The sequence below is a fragment of the Babylonia areolata genome, chromosome 16 (genome assembly GCF_041734735.1).
Source record: "Babylonia areolata isolate BAREFJ2019XMU chromosome 16, ASM4173473v1, whole genome shotgun sequence".
In the NCBI taxonomy this organism is placed as follows: Eukaryota; Metazoa; Mollusca; class Gastropoda; order Neogastropoda; family Buccinidae; genus Babylonia; species Babylonia areolata.
Genome location: NC_134891.1, coordinates 23,180,816 through 23,195,815, shown reverse-complemented (window position 1 = coordinate 23,195,815; position 15,000 = coordinate 23,180,816). Strand labels below are relative to the sequence as shown.

Here is a 15,000-nt window from a genome sequence, read left to right as displayed (position 1 = left end):
TGTGTGTGTGTGTGTGTGCGTGCGTGCTTGCGTGCGTGCATGCGTACCTCTGTTGTGTGTGTGTGTGTGTGTGTGTGTGTGTGTGTGTGTGTGGTGAGGAAGGGGGAAAAGAAGAGAAGAGAGAGAGGTTCGAAGAAAAACTAACAGGGAGGCAGAGAGACAGAGAAATTTTCTCATTTCTTTTTGGATTTATTTGTTTGGGTCATCTTCTTCAGCATCCGTTGCTGCTTTCTTGCTTCCTTCTCTTCTGCTTTCCTTACTTTCTCCTCTTCTTTTCGTTTTTTCTCCATGATGACTTCATCACTGGTCATCAGTCGGTGCGTAGTTATGGCTTTTGACTTCCGTTTCGGGGTTGGTGTTGGCTTGGCAGATGGAGGTGATGCAGAGAACAGCTCAGCTACTGCAGCATCAGGATCTGGCACCACCTCAAAGTTGAGCTCGGTGTCAGACTGGGTGACCATGCTTAACAAATTGCTGATGTCGGAAGCTACTGGTACTGCCCCCAATTCCATGTTTTCTCTTTGGAGCACATCCTTGGAGCCAAGGTTATCAGGGTCAAGAGGAGAAGTTGAGAAGGACAAGGAAGAATCAAGGGTACAGACAAAATCCAAGACAGCTGGCGAAAGAAAGGGGTCTGAATCGGACATCTGGCTGGAGTGGCCAGATTCGGAGGCAGGAGTGATGTCTGCTGTTCCGATAGTGCTGTGTGGTGAGGAGGCATTCCAGTTAAGTGTTTCATCTGCTATCAGTGGAGCTGCAGTGATGGACGCCGTGGATGTTGATGGCAGAGGTACAGGCTGAGGAGCTGCAGTGATGGACGCCGTGGATGTTGATGGCAGAGGTACAGGCTGAGGAGCTGCAGTAATGGTCGCCGTGGGTATTGATGGCAGAGGTACAGGCTGAGGAGCTGCAGTGATGGTCGCCGTGGGTGTTGATGGCAGAGGTACAGGCTGAGGAGCTGCAGTGATGGTCGCCGTGGGTGTTGATGGCAGAGGTACAGGCTGAGGAGCTGCAGTGATGGTCGCCGTGGATGTTGATGGCAGAGGTACAGGCTGAGGAGCTGCAGTGATGGTCGCCGTGGATGTTGATGGCAGAGGTACAGGCTGAGGAGCTGCAGTGATGGTCGCCGTGGATGTTGATGGCAGAGGTATAGAAGATGAATCTTCAGCAAACATAGCTTCGCTGGGTGCAAATGCTTCCTTGGGAATGACCTCAGGTTTGAAGGGGTAAAGGCCTGTTGCAGCAAATGCGTTTGTGATCACCTCCTGCCTCATCGTGGCTGACCATGCCAGATTGAACAATTTTGGCCAGCTTGTTTTGTTCACAGCGTGAATGGTACTTTGTGACAGGAACTCTGTGCACTCTCGGTTGTAGTGCTTCTTTAAGGGGCCGAACACACCTCTATCGAGAGGCTGTAGAAAATGTGTGGTGTGGGGTGGCAGAGCCATGACGTGGATGTTTTCCTGTTGTGCCTTTTCCAAAAGGTCAATAACTTCATGCGAAGAATGGCCATCCAGCAGTAGCAACTGTGGTCGTTCCGGACCACAGAATTTCAGAAAAACATCATCAAACCATTTCTTGCTGATGTTCTCTGTCATCCAGCCACTAGCCTGGTACGTCCACACAGACTGATGTGGGGCATCGTATGTTGCAAATTTGTGCAGCGAGTTGGACGTTTTGCCTTTGGCAATGATCATAGGCGGCATTGCTTGGCCAGCAGCATTGATCGTGTCCATTATGGTTATGTTGTCCCTATTCTGGCTCGTCCCAGCACTCACTTTCGAGCCTGCTCCGGCGACCACCTTGACGGGATCATGCTGAAAGGTGATTCCAGACTCATCGGCATTCCAGATCCTCTCTGGATTTTTAGCAATGCCCAGCTTGTTTACCAGATCCCCATAGTCACGAAAGTAGTTTTCAACAACTACTCTGTTCATCATCCGCATCCTTGACACAGAGAGGGATTCTGCAGACCGCAGCCGTAGCTTAGGGAATCTTTCCTTCAGACCACGCCAATAGTCGTTGCCAGGAACACCCCGGAACTGAGTCTTCAGCTTCAGAGTTTTTGCTAGTGTTCCCATTCTTATGAGGACTTGTCGTTTTGTCAGGGGGAATCCACTTTCAGCAGCGGCCATTACCTTATCCACAACTTTCTTTTCAAGATGTAGAGGAATTGAGCATTTTCTACCCCTTTTTGGTGTGCTGGTACGTTTTCCCGTTTTCCTGTCAACAATTGTAGTTCTTGGGACACCAAAAACTTTGGCGGCTCTACTGGTGCTCATTGCACCAGATTTCACAGCTTCAACAGCTTCAACCAGTGCTTCAGGGGTGTATTTTCTTCTTCCTGGCATCCTACAAAACACACAAAACACATTAGATGAACTGAAAATACGGCTTTAATTTGAAGCAGAAAGAAAACATATAATACTGGTAAAAAAAGGGGGAAGACAACATGATTACAGGGTATTCATTCTGATGTCATCACACAACGTCTCCATCTCTTCCAATTCTTTCTCAAGGCCTTCCATCACTTGGTCCTTGAGTTCTATATTCTGAAAATTTTGACACACATGCTGTGCCAAACACACGACGCTCTTGACCAGGTCCGGATTGTCAGCCTCCTCGGCTTCATATCTGGCTGTTTCCATTAAAATGCAGTCACGAACTGCAGTGCATGTGCTGGCCAACTCCTTTAGCTTGGCACAGATGACCCCCAGGTACCCATGGTCAAAGTACCACTCGTCTCTCAACAGCTTGTCCAGTGTGGATTGGGCATGCAATGTGAGGGGGTTAGCCAGGCTGGAAACGGCACTATACTCCCGTTGGCGAAGCGCTTTCAATAATGACATGTCTGCACCTGAAATAATAGATGGAGCATTGAGAGGGGTAGGTAGGGGAAAAACTGGACAGAAAGATCAAGAACGCAACAAAGCAGAGGGGAAGGCAGAGTCAAAGAATAAGATTCAAGCTCAGAACTTTCAGAAGGAGGATTTATTTGTGCAACCTTGGGCCAGATTCACAAACGAGCACACACACACACACACACACACACACACACACACACACACACACACACACACACACACACACACACATACACACGAATTAAGCGCAAGATTCAATGAGATAAAATAAAATGAAAGTGGCTGTCGCAATTGCACACATTGGCTGAATGTGGTGTGTGCAATTGCGACAGTGTTTCAGACTTTAAATATAGAAAAACCTTGCATCAAAATCTCATGCATACTACATCAAATTAGACTTCAAAGCCTTAAGAATCGAAGACAACAGTTTATTACACATGCCAGTGAACTAAACTTACTTTTGATCCAAACTGGTGCAGGTTTTCAGGACCGTTGAATTTTTTTGCAAGTGGCTGCAGTAGCTCGTGTCACGTCGTGTGCAGTAGTCTAGTCGCAAAACACACGTGCTGCGAAAAGCGCGCAAAACTTTTGATAAACCTGATTGGTGGAAAGAAAAGATGATTTTATTGGCTACTAAAAGCTTCAACGCCTGGCACTGCTAGCCAAGGAGCATTACAGATACATTATGTTGAAAGTGAAAGTAGGGAGCTGGTGCCGCATTTGAACACATGTCGTATATGCCCACACTAACCCTATATGTATTCATGCCAGATATATTGCTATAAAGACTTAGAGTCGCTAAGTAGCGCTATATAACTTGAGGTTATATTATTATTATTATTATCATCATCGTTATTATAGCAAGAAGTCTTAATTAAAAAAAAAAAAAAATTACTGTTATTGTTATGTTTATCATCATCATCATCATCATCATCTTCATCATCATCATCATGTCCATCTGACGAACATGAAGAAGATTATCATCATCTTGATGTGCGCCAAACGATCTTTAGAATGGTCATATGATTCGAACATTAAGTTTTTAGCTGTATATTTTATTTTCAATTTATTTTGCTTCATTTTGTTTTTTATTTTTTATTTTTTCTTCTTTAATTTTTTTTTTCTATAACCAGAAAAAAAAACCCCAGCTTTATAATTAATCTTATATGAGTGACATGGTGAGAGAGTTTCAGTCAGGCTTAAAATGATGCTATATATAAGCCTTAATCTGTGCAAATGTCCTGGAAATTTGCACCTCGTCAAAAGAGGACACGTTCCTGCAATATTGCAGGCCGGGTTTCAGGTAAAACAAAACACGGATTTTCATCTCGTCCGACCGACAAACACTCAAGGTCTAGTGAAGGAGGAGGTGAGCTAGAGATGCTGGGCTGTACCGAGATCAGATATAGATATAGATACTCCACTTACGCATACCCAGATTCAAACTCTCGACTGTTGGCCGCCGTTCTTTCTCTAGCTCTGTCTCTGGACCTTGCAATTGGAATGAACTTCCTCTTTCGCTTCGTCAAGTCTCCACACTCAGCTCTTTCAAGTCTGGCCTTAAAACCCACCTTTTCCCAAAATAGCCTCCCTTCCCTGCTTCTTCCTTGTCTTTAGTTTCTCCAGTTTTAGAGTTATGCGTGCGTGAGAATGACTGGTGCGAAAGCGCTTAGATTTGTCTTTGCACAAGATTCAGCGCTATATAAGTACCATTATTATTATTATTATTATTATTATCTATACGTCAAGGCTGCCAATACAGTGTCCGTGAGGGTCTGGGTTCGATTCCCGCTCTTGCCTTTTCTTCCAAGTTTGACTGGGAAGATCAAACTGAGCGTCTAGATGACACGATAAACCAAGGTCCTTTGCTTAGCATTGGGTTACTGCATAGCTGGTCGGGCATCTGCCCAGCTGATGTCGTGTGTAGCTTATATGGATTTGCCCGAACACAGTGAGGTCTCTTCGGCTTGAGAAACTGAAACTAGAACTGAAACTAGGGATTGAGACCACCGCTGAACATATTGACTGACTTTAAGAGGATGCGCCAGTATGTCATTAACTCTCTCCATACGAACGGCGAAAGAGACGACGTTAACAGCGTTTCAACCCAATAACCACCATCAAAATATTACCAGCGGAAGGCTCTTACACTGAAGAGGTGAATGTTGACAAAGAATACCACAATTCTGACGACGGAAGCTAAAGGTTGGGTCACTCAGACACCCACTGGACATCCGAGGGGTCTGTGTAGAGGAGAAGAGAGGACTGGCCGTACTGAGTGAGTTAAACTTCGGTGCACCACGTTTCGCCTTCGCGGCGCCGCGTATCGCCCACAGACTAGTCGCCAAGTGAGTTCGTTTCGCCTACTGCACTGAACGCATTCAAATGATGTCATTTTGATTGAGTTTATTAACCCTTTTTACCGCCAGTCAATTTAGAGTACAAAATTCCCTTGTGGTATAAACACAGAAAGGACAGTGGCTAAGAATAGCTGGGGATTCCTCCTGCGATGTATAGAAAATATGGCCTATCCTACCACCAAACATTAATGGCAGTAGGTTCATGGATAACAGACCAACGAATGGTCACCTTTCAGTGACACGGGTCCTCTACCACGCCTGTGCATAAATGCGAGCTTGGCGGTGAAAGGGTTAATGGCATTAACGCCTGTTAAAATGTGCATTCTAAATGTGAATTGCATATGAGCATGCGTCCAGCGTTTCCCATTAGTCTTTTGCCCGTTTACAAAGACATCTTTTTTATCCGTGTTTTTTTTTTTTTTTATTTTTTTTTTTTAGTTGATCGTTTTGACTGTGAGTAGCTGTTCTTGGTGCTCTTCAGGTTCACCAACAGCTTCAGCAGTTTTTCAGAATACTGAATGCAGGTTCAGTTTCAGTTTCAATTTCAGTTCACGGCGGTCTTATCACACACTAATCACCGTAGTATGTTCAGCTCTACAATCGATAATTCAAGTTTCCAGCTGGATGAATAAAGATGTAGGCTATGGAATCCGTGCAAAATGCATGGTGTGGCCTGATTCTGTTTTAGAGGTTGATTTTGTATTGTATTGTATTGTATTGTATTGTATTGTATTACTCTTTTGTCATAACATATTTCTCTCCTCGGGGAGAGTGCGTCGCTACAGAGAGAGCCGGCGCCACCTTTTTTGTTGCTTTTTTTGTTTGTTTGTTTGTTTTGTTTGTTCTCCTATCGAAGTCGAATATTCTACAGAATTTTGCCGTCCTTACCAAGGACAGTCTTTTTGTTGCCGTGTGCTCTTTTTCGTGCGCCAAGTGCATGCTGAACACGGGACCTCGGACTATCGTCTCATCCGAATGACTTGCGTCCAGACCACCACTTTAGGTCTAGTGGAGGGGGTGAAAAAAGCTGGCGACTGTGGGATTCGAACTAATCCGCTCAGATTCTCTCGCTTCCTAGGCGTTACCACTCCATTCATTGAAAGCAACAAAGTAGGGTGTCAGTTGTTTGAAGAACAAAGTGTAGTAGGCGAAACGCACGCAGGTGAAACAAACGTGTGTAGGGGAAATGCGAGTAGGCGAAACGTGTGTAGGGGAAACGTGTGTAGGGGAAACGCGTGCAGGGGAAACGTGTGTAGGCGAAACGTGTGTAGGGGAAAGGCGCGAAGGCGAAACGCGTTTAGGGGAAATGTGCGTAGGCGAAACACACGTAGGCGAAACACGTGTACGGGAAACACGTGTACGGGAAACACGTGTTAAACACGTATAGAGGAAACACGTGTAGGGGAAACACACGTAGGGGAAACGCGTGTAGGGGAAACACGTGTAGGCGAAACGTGTGCAGGGGAAACGTGTGTAGGCGAAACGTGTGTAGGGGAAAGGCGCGAAGGCGAAACGCGTTTAGGGGAAACGTGCCTAGGCGAAACACACGTAGGCGAAACACGTGTAGGGGAAACACGTGTAGGGGAAACACGTGTAGGGGAAACACGTTTAGGGGAAACACGTGTAGGGGAAACACGTGTAGGGGAAACACACGTAGGCGAAACGCGTGTAGGGGAAACACGTGTAGGCGAAACGCGTTTAGGGGAAACACACGTATGCGAAATGCGTGTAGGGGAAACGCGTGTAGGGGAAACAAACGCGCGTTGGCGAAACGTGTGGCACCCGTTAAACTCATAACGGCATTAACCGGCAGAGACACTTTGATACTGGGTGACACTTTGACATCGTATTGTCATTATCTGAGATGTCAGGGTCTATATTGACAAGGCGGGTGACAAGGGTTATTTCGTCTGGACAGACAGATAGACAGACGGACACTGAGACAGACAGTGGTCGAGAGACAGACAGAGACAGAGACAGACACAGAGTGTGAGATGCAGAGAGAGCGGTGGCCCATAGTGGTAATGCGCCTGAGTTGGAAGCGAGTACTTGTACTTGTACTTGTATTTCTTTTTATCACAGCAGATTTCTCTGTGTGAAATTCGGGCTGCTCTCCCCAGGGAGAGCGCGTCGCTATACTACAGCGCCACCCAATTTTTTTTTTGTAATTTTTTCCTGCGTGCAGTTTTATTTGTTTTTCCTATCGAAGTGGATTTTTCTACAGAATTTTGCCAGGAACAACCCTTTTGTTGCCGTGGGTTCTTTTACGTGCGCTAACTGCATGCTGCACACGGGACCTCGGTTTATCGTCTCATCCGAATGACTAGCGTCCAGACCACCACTCAAGGTCTAGTGGAGGGGGAGAAAATATCGGCGGCTGAGCCGTGATTCGAACCAGCGCGCTCAAATTCTCTCTCGCTTCCTAGGCGGACGCGTTACCTCTTGGCCATCACTCCACTTGTCTATGGGTTCGAGTCCACATGCGCATAATTATGGATTTTTATCCCCCCCCCTTCCCCACGCCTCTCTCTTACCCCTCTCTGCCACAAGGCATTGAGTGGTGGTTTGAGTGCTGGTCAGATAAACGGCCGACCCGGTCCTGAGTACAGCATTCACAGAGCGCATGTAAAATAACCCTCGGCAACAATAAAAGGGTTGTCCCTGGCAAAACTCAGCACTGAGGAAAATCCATAGCGGGAAACAAACACATTTACAGACAGGACAGAAGGAGAAGGAGAATAATCAGTAGCGACGTGCTCTCCCAGGGGGAAAGTAGTGTTGCGGCATGTATTGTCGCCCGTGCATGAAAAAGTCGCCGGCGACAGATACTTGCAGCTCTCACTGCACATAATGTCGCCTCTCTCTTCACTGGTGCTATTGTGAGGAGTGAGTGAGGAGTTGTGACGTAACGTTTACGACCCGCCAGCCTAGAGACGTTGAAGGGCTGTGCCATCGTAGATAAGATCACAAACACACACACACACACACACACAGTCACTGAGCCAAACCTGACCAGTTCACAACCACTAATTTAAAAATAGGTGGATAGCACATGCTTTCTTTGAGCCCTTTCGCTAACTGAAGCCAACGGAAGTGTTTAATCAGCCATTTTGTTACTCGTGTCAGTATAGCGCGAAGCGGTAACTTCATATATGTAGCCCAGTGCTCAGCTGGTTACGATGACTGCTTCACGGCAAGCTTTACTTCCTCGCGGCGTTAGTTAACTCACTCAGTACGACCAGTCCTCTCTTCTCCTCTACACAGACCCCTTGGATGTCCAGTGGGTGTCTGAATGACCCAACCTTTAGCTTCCGTCGTCAGAATTGTGGTATTCTTTGTCAACACTCACGTCTTCAGTATAAGAGCCTTCCGCTTGCAATATTTTGATGATGGTAATTGGGGTGAAACGCTGTTAACGTCGTCTATTTCGCCGTTCGTATGGAGAGAGTTAAGCTGATATTCCTGTGTGTGCCTCCACAGCACGTTTCTGTGAAGTGTAACTGCACTGTTTTCCTGTAATAAATTTGGTAAATAAACCATTGGCAGATATCAATCCAGACACAACATTTGACATGTCGTGGGGGTAAGCATAACACGATTTCATCGAAGATACACGGTTACAGTTCAGAAACTACAACCAGTTAGCAGACAACTTCTCAACGGACTGACGGCTGGATACGAGAAACAATATGGCGTCCAGTTGGCTTCAGCTTTCCAGGCCAGTGAGCTATCCATGTAATTTTAGAGCAGTGGTTTACAACCCATCCAATTTACTCAAGATCCCGAACCCATTGGATGAGAAGTTGTGACGTCACTTTTACGACCTAGCATGCCGTCGTCGAATTGCTGTGCCCATGCAGAGATAACACACACACACACACGCATGTACTCTCAAACACACACACGAAATACACACGCACACATACACTCACACAAACAAGCACACAACAATCTCATACATGCGTGAGCACACGTACCCATGCACACAACAACTGAACAACAGCAGCGACAGTGCAGAGAGGCGACAATAATAATTATGTGCAGTGAGGCAGCATGTATTGTCGCCGGCAACAAAGCTCAAACGGAACGCAACACACCACAACACAACATTACACAACACGGTTGATAAACATTATGCTACACACACACACACACACGCACACACACACACACACCGCGCGTACCCCATTCTCAACCCAGCACGCGCACTCACTGGTGCCGGGGTGGGAGAGAGACCCAAGCGTATTTGCAGTGTGTTCCCGAACCCGGCCTGTAGACTCCTTCCATGACCTTTGGCCCCTTTTTGCAAGGTCCTTACCCGCTTGAGCCTTGACGGGTCCCTATTCAGCACGACTATGCAAATCACCACCGTTGATAACGCGTTGTTCTGTAGTAGTGGTAACCAGTCCGCCAGTGGGACTGGTAGAAGGGGGGATATTTGTATACAGATCCGCGCGGTCTTCTCGCTGATATGACTGAATAGATAAATAAACGAATATTCCACGGGTTGCTGCTATCACTGAGGAAGAGGAGGGGAGCTGTATTTGTTAGTGCTGATTACAGCAACTTTCCTCGTGACTTTGGTCCGGTCACATCTCGTGACGTTTCGGCGTTTGCGTTGGACAGCCGGTTGTATTCTCTGTATATTGTCTCTGCAGGACTTCGACAGCGTGAAACTGGTCACCAATTGTACAGTGTGTGCCTGAGTGTTTTATTTCATGATTTTCTGTGCCTGAAACTGAAAAGAGGTAAGTGTGAATCATGCAAACGTTGGTGATACACAGCTTTTCTTTCAGTGACTTTTCTTCTTCTTCTTCAGTCTTCTTCTTCTTATTTGCTGTTGTTTTTGATTGATTGATTGATTGATATGGATACTTATGTAGCGCCTTTCTTCGGAAGGAGACCAAACTCTAAACACAACAGGCTGCCTACCTGGGTAGAAGGCCAACTGACGACTGCCACTGGGCGCTCATCATTCGTTTCCTGTGTCTTTCAGTTAGATTTCAGGCACATTCACACACACACACACACACACACACACACACACACACACAAACACTCACGGATATACACATTCAGACAGACATGTAACATTATACGTGAATGACCGTTTTGTTTATTTACCCCGCCATGTAAGCAGTCATCATCCGTTTCCATAACCCACCGAACGCTGACATGGATTACAGGATCTTTAACGTGCGTATTTTGATCTTCTGCGTGCATATACACACGAAGGGGGTGCAGGCACTAGGATGTCTGCACATATGTTGACTTGGGAGATCGGAAAAATCTCCACCCTTTTTCCGTCACTAAGGTTGAAACCCGGGACCCTCAGATTGAAAGTCCAACGCTTTGACCATTCGGCGCGCCCGTTTGTATATCACAGTGACCCGTGTGGGAAAAATCGTTGATCCAAGTGGAAAGCTGTTACACGTGTGTCTTTTTATTTTATTTTATTTTATTTCTATTCTGTAACATTTAATTTGATAGTGAGGTACCAGGTTGTTCAGTTATAATTCATTTGCTCGTGAATTCTTGGCAAAGTCTGTACTTTTGTGTGTTTAAAAAAAAAATCGATTTCGGTTAAAACAAAAGAAACAAAAAAACATACAACATTAAAACATAAAAAAAAAAAATCATTATAGAGTTAGATTTCTTCATGAACTTGCTCTTTTTTTCGCCGTTACTATTTTGTTTATTTATTCATTTATTTGTTTGTTTTTACTATCAAATTTTGAATTTGTACCTACATCACTATTCCACGTCCTCGCGTGCCTTCTCTGTAGTTTGTTGGGGGATACCCACCCACCCCCACCCCCCACCCACTCCGAAAAAAAAACAACACAAAAACAAATAAACAAACAAAAAACAGGGAGTTGGCAGAAACTTAAAAAAAAAGAAAAAAAAAAAGAAAAAAAAAGGAGGGAGACCTAAACTGCTTCTAGTGTGAGGTCAAAAAGAACACATCATTAACTCACTCAGTACGGCCAGTCCTCTCTTCTCCTCTGCACAGACCCTTCAGATGTCCAGTGGGTGTCTGAATGACCCAACCTTTAGCTTCCGTCGTCAGAATTGTGGTATTCTTTGTCAACATTCACCTCTTCAGTATAAGAGCCTTCCGCTTGCAATATTTTGATGATGGTAATTGGCGTGAAACGCTGTTAACGTCGTCTCTTTCGCCGTTAGAGAGTTAACCCCATTCAGAGCGAAAGCTAGCTAATCATGTCATGGCAACTCCAGTTATCTTCGTCAGCTTCGAAACAGACGGTATGTGTGCCACCAACAAAATTAGACACGGATTGGTCTGTTGTTGGACTTTTTCTTTTCTTTCTATCCTTCTATTTACTGTCCCGTCACACATATCTGGTGTCACGTCACGGGAAAGGGGGTCATTTCAGAACGAGGCTAAAAACCCAAGAAAAGGGGGGGACATTTTGGCCGCTGAAAATGTCCGCAGGGGGACATTATGAACGGTGAGTGAGAAAGTCCCCGGGGGACATTTCCAGCGGTCAATTCAGTTGTCCACGGGGGGACGTTTCCAGGTGGGGGGACAATCTGGGATACTGCACCGGGGTAGAAAGTAGCCCAGGCTACTTCATACCCGAGGTATAAAACTGGCCAGGTTCGGCTTGTTACACCGGGTAGAGAGCTTCAGGAAATTCACGATAAGACGGCAGTACAAAGCATGCGTATCAGTGGTCCAAAACACAACCGAATCCGTCCTGTGGTTTCTGAGTGAACTTGATGTACGACATTTGAAACGTTTGAACCTGGAGCAAGTCTGTGTCCCCCCCCCCCCCCCCCCCAGTTCTATGTCCCCACTCCCCTCCCCCCTCCCCCAACAACCCCCCCCCACCCCCCAAATCTGTGTTTCCCTAAGGCTGTTCCCCTCCATGTCTATATTCTCACATTTTTATCTGGTATCTTGAAGATTAAGATTCCCTCATGTGTATGTTCCCCCCACTTCTACATTCCCCCATAGCTATGTTCCCCCAAGCCTGTGTTTCATCATACATACACTCTCAATAGTCAGAACCGGTTGAAACACAACAACAACAACACACAAGTAACTGTATTATAGAATACTGAGAACCCAGAAAGATGTTTTTGACTTTTTGCATTCATTATCAGTTGTTTCGCTTGTCAGTTTAACGACTTCTCTTTTACGAAGTCCTTTAAGTAATTTCCTGTAAATGTATTTAGAGTTGTTTTGTTGTTGTTGTTTTTTTCTTCCAAATTTCACCCACATTTTTACCCTCATTTGCCCAGTTTCTCCCAACCCTCCAGTCATCCACATCTCCCACCCCTTCTAACCGATAATACTCAGATGTATTCATAAATACTTTAACAAAATGTCTTCAATCACCGATATGTGTGACGGGACATTAAACAAAATTCCTTCCTTCCTTCCTAACCCAGAAAGATGGCAACATAACGCAAAAGCTGTACATTTTATGGCTAGCGGCCATGCAGTTTTTGTCAGTGAGTAGTCATACCAGGTTAAGGAATCTTTTATACTGCATAACATGATAAAATATCGGATTCTGAAAAAAGCTTTTGGGAAGTGATCAGTCGTGGTCAGCAGTGTCAGTAAAGCTCAGCAGTCCGGTCGTCAATAGTGGTCAGTTAACCGCACGTCGAATCAGTCCTGCCCGCAAAGAGTCCTAACACACCGTACCGCAGAGTGCAAAGTAAACAGGTGGATATCGACACACCTTTTTGGCCGTTGTACCAGAGCAAAGTGACAGAGTGGTTAGGACACTTATCTGCCAATAATTATTCAGTGTCCGTGAGGGTCTGGGTTTGAACTGAATCCCGCCGCTCTCGCCCTTTCTCCCAACTTTGACTCACTGGAAAATCCAAACTGAGCGTCTTCTACTCCATCGGATGAGACGATCAACCTGAGGTCCTGTGTGCAAGCATACACTTAGCGCACTGGAAGAAGACGCCACGGCAACAAAAAATGTTGTCCTCTGGCAAAATTCTGTAAAAGAAATCCAATCTGGTGGGTACAAAATTCTGCTGCCCGACTCGTCCTCAGAAAGAAAAGATCTGAGCACATCACTCCTCTTTTGCAACATCTCCACTGGCTCCCTGTCTCACACCGAATAAAGTACAAGATCAGCACTCTGTGCTACAAATGTATTCACAAATCAGCCCCTTCCTATCTCTGTGGCTGCCTTCACCTGTACACTCCATCTCGCTCACTACGATCAGCTTCGGATCCACTCCACTTACGCATACCCAGATTCAAACTCTCGACTGTTGACCGCCGTTCTTTTTCTGTCTCTGGACCTTGCAGTTGGAATGAACTTCCTCTTTCGCTTCGTCAAGTCTCCACACTCAGCTCTTTCAAGTCTGGCCTTAAAACCCACCTCTTCCCAAAATAGCCTCCCTTCCCTGCCTCTTCCTTGTCTTTAGTTTCTCCAGTTTTAGAGTTATGCGTGCGTGAGAATGACTGGTGCGAAAGCGCTTAGATTTGTCTATGCACAAGATTCAGCGCTATATAAATACCATTATTATTACTATTATTATTACAGGGGTCAGGCATCCGCCTAGCAGATGTGGTGTAGTGTATATGGATTGGTCCGAACGCAGTGACGCCTCCTTGAGAAACTGAAAACTGAAACTGGCCAAAGACAGTTAAATGTCGCTGAGGACAGCAGAATGGTATAAACTAACAGAAGCGCTGGACGCGGACAGGAGCAGTGAAACAATAGGGCGTCGACAAAGACCTGTTGATTTAAAGGATCTGTCAGACTGAAAGTCGCTGGCGTTAACGAACGAAAAGACACGCCTTAGAACTTTCTCCATTCTCACAGTATAATTACTGGCCATTGTCGTCGACACAAAGGTAACACCACCAAAGCAGTTCACAGAAATCCGGCCTGCCTTTACGGACACGTCGCTAGCGACCAAACCGCACTTTAGAAAAGTTCTGTCTAGTCTCCACTATTATAACATGCCAGACGGATTATAGTCTCACCTTCTTTTTCCCGACCAAGCTTTCCTTTTCGCAGATTAAACAAACAAATTCAACCAACACCCCTCAACTATTCTTCCTGTCGTGCCGTGCGATAGTGGTGGAAGTTAATTATGGAAACAATTGATAGAAATGGACACACACCCCTTGCTGTTCCTAAAACAGTAGAGATCCCAGTTTCTCACTTTGTGACAACTGGACAAAATGATACAGTCTGAACTGATTTTGCTAATAGTGTGTCAGCAATCGTTAGTTAGCAATAAGAAAAACAAACAAACAAACAAAAACAAAACAAGAGAGGCAAGGCCTTCAAGACTCACCTGTGATAAATTAAGTCCCCTAGCATAAATTACAGAGTAATTTCCCCCTTTTTTTTTTACTATCTGCAACAAAACGTTTGCAAAAATAAATAAAAATTCCATGCTTAGGAAAAGAAGTTCCTGTTTGAACAAAAAATGATAATAATGACTCCTCTTGTTGTTGTGTCAGAATAAGAGGTCAAAGTGCCAAGTTTAGAGAATACAAAAAATATAAATATAACAGTAAATGCAGTTTGCATATAATTAGGCTTCTTTTTTTTTTTTTTTTTTTTTTGGTGCCCATCCCAGAGGTGCAATATTGTTTTAAACAAGATGACTGGAAAGAACTGAATTTTTCCTATTTTTATGCCACATTTGGTGTCAACTGACAAAGTATTTGCAGAGAAAATGTCAATGTTAAAGTTTACCACGGACACACAGACACACAGACACACGGACACACACACACACACACACACACAGACAACCGAACA

At 45.2% G+C, this 15,000-nt stretch overlaps 1 protein-coding gene across 2 annotated transcripts in view; it reads left to right on the top strand.

Moving 5' to 3' along the window:
• LOC143290932 (carbohydrate sulfotransferase 1-like) overlaps positions 1 to 15,000 on the top strand; it is a 34,390-nt gene that overhangs the window by 6,306 nt on the left and 13,084 nt on the right. The window contains exon 1 of one of the 2 annotated variants that reach the window (XM_076600500.1): positions 9,674 to 9,972. The exons of the other annotated variant lie outside the window; for it this stretch is intronic. The gene's annotated coding sequence lies outside the window, so the exon portion shown is untranslated. Of the gene's footprint in view, positions 1 to 9,673; positions 9,973 to 15,000 lie in introns of those variants that run through there. 2 annotated transcript variants of the gene reach the window in all.